This window comes from Triticum dicoccoides, chromosome 6B (assembly GCF_002162155.2).
Source record: "Triticum dicoccoides isolate Atlit2015 ecotype Zavitan chromosome 6B, WEW_v2.0, whole genome shotgun sequence".
Lineage (NCBI taxonomy): Eukaryota > Viridiplantae > Streptophyta > Magnoliopsida > Poales > Poaceae > Triticum > Triticum dicoccoides.
In genome coordinates, this window is record NC_041391.1 from 692,298,017 (window position 1) to 692,300,342 (window position 2,326).

Sequence of the window (2,326 nt, forward strand, 5' to 3'; positions counted from 1 at the left end):
CAAAACTGATTTAGGACTAGTATACATCTGAATAGATGATTACTAGCAGCTAAAATAGAGTAATTTAGTGGACTGGCCCTCCCCAACAAGAATTAAGAACACTCGGCCCCCCTCACTCATTTTTCCTGGCTCCGCCATTGGGCTTAAATAAACTTGTATGCACCAAGAGGAAACCCGAAAGATTCTTCGGACTTGGTTCGTTTTTCTCAAACTAATGAGAAGACAATATTATATATTATCCCCCTCCTGTGATCAAACCAGTCAGGCCGATACGCAGCATATTCACGAGTCGAGTTGACTGCCTCACTTCCAGCAGCCGGCATATGCTCGGGAACCTGACGGGAAGCGGCTGGTATCGTGAATTCGTGATGTACTGCCCCATGTTTGAGATTCCAGAACGTACTGGAAAGCTAGCTACCTCTCTTCTGGCGTGCTTTGACGGCATTTTGCTTGCGTCAGCGAAGAAGCAAAGAAGCAACTCGTGCTGGTCCTCCCACGAGGGCTCTAGCTCCGGTGGGCTGTCACCCCGGCCCGTGTCTCTCTGTCGGTAGTTCGTTCCTGCCAATCTTTTTCCTGTGTGCACAGCTCACGTCCTCCACGCGTAGGTGCACCTGGGAGCATCGGGCGGTACCCAGCAGCCGATTTAAAATCAGGCAATTTTTCAATGCTAAAAATAACAATTTAGGAACCATTGTGCTGCAAAATTTTAAATCCAACTTTGAAAGGGTACTACACTCTAAAATAAGTGATTCTACACTCTAAAACATGCCTATATACATCCGTATGTGATAGCCCGTTTGAAGTCTTTAAAAAGACAAATATTTAGGAACGAAGGAAGTATCTCTAAGGATTAGTCCTGGACGGTCTCAATATTTTTCTGTTAAAAAACACCTTTACCAAAGGGGGAAAGTCAAATCCAGGACATTTCAATAATGCTGCGCGATGAAAACCAGCATAGCTTTTGTCATGCAACCATGACGCGCGAGGTCGTGGACCTTTCCGTGGCAGTGGGAAGGATTCGCTTCGCGGAAACGGAATCTGCGCCGTGCCCTATGTCGGCTGAGATCCAAACCCACCCATCGGGTCACGCCGCTGAATATTCAGTCGCTGGACGGCTGCACCACTTCCATAAACAAAACGAGCTGCAGCCGGGAGACGAGCCTCCCCTCACCTTTCCGCTCACGCACTCCACTCCAGCGAGTATTGCATCGCAGTCTCGTTGTGTTGTTTCGCGCTTGCTTTCCGGTATAAATAGTGGAGCACGTTAACCGGACAGAAGTCACATAACACACAAGCTCGACCACTGATCATCCAAGCATCAAGCAAAGGCAATTTGGTACTACTGCTAGTTACCAATCTTACTTCAACATCCACATATTGATCGACCACCCTGGTCATCAAACACCGATTCACCATGCCGTCCATTGCCAACACCGATTGTTTAGATTCCCTGCACTGAATTGTGTATTTCTACAGTGTAGCATGTAAATACTACTTTTATGTAATGAATGATGATTATGTCATTTGGGTTCAGAATGATAAACAAAGCAAAGCAGGAGGAGAAGAAGACTTCTTCTTAAGAAGAAATCAGGATTTTGGGGGCTCATCACGGAATTGTGTCTTTCTGAAAGTGCAGAATGCAGCATGTAGTAAAAGTTGTAATGTAATTAATGAATAAATGCTAACGTCATTTGGGTCGATGGAGAAGAATGGGTCTTACAAGTTTGATTTTCTAGAAGTACTATATTCCATTTCTCACAGGGAGAGTAAATTGCAAATAGCCACAATAGTACCCCTAAAAAAAATAGCCACAACAGTTGGCAGAGATACTATTGTTTCATTTTTTTTATCATTTTGGTTTTCTCATTGAAGGGAAATAATATCGACATATCAAGATGATCCCATCCCACAGAATTCATTTTTTTTTGAGGGGACACAATTTCAAACTTGTCTCTGCATAACAGGATGTACAATAAGCAAATCATATTGACAGTCCATGACATTCTCGAAAAAAACAGCCTATGCTAATTCAAACAGAACTGCCATCCATGCGTGGTAAATTTTTCACTAACTTACTACCAATAGTTAACCTATTTATAGAAGATGACTCCACTGCCATAGACATGAACCATCAATTTTTTTAGCTTCGTCCCTGCTTACAAGCCTGATCTCTACTGAAATAGGACATTCAGCATTTCTTCATGGACTCTGGCTGGATGAAAACACCATGTCATGTATGAAAATCATACAAGCATACAACGTTGATAGCCTATGTCAATCATGGTAGAAATAACAGAGCAAACCATGGAATGAAAGAAGAAATCAG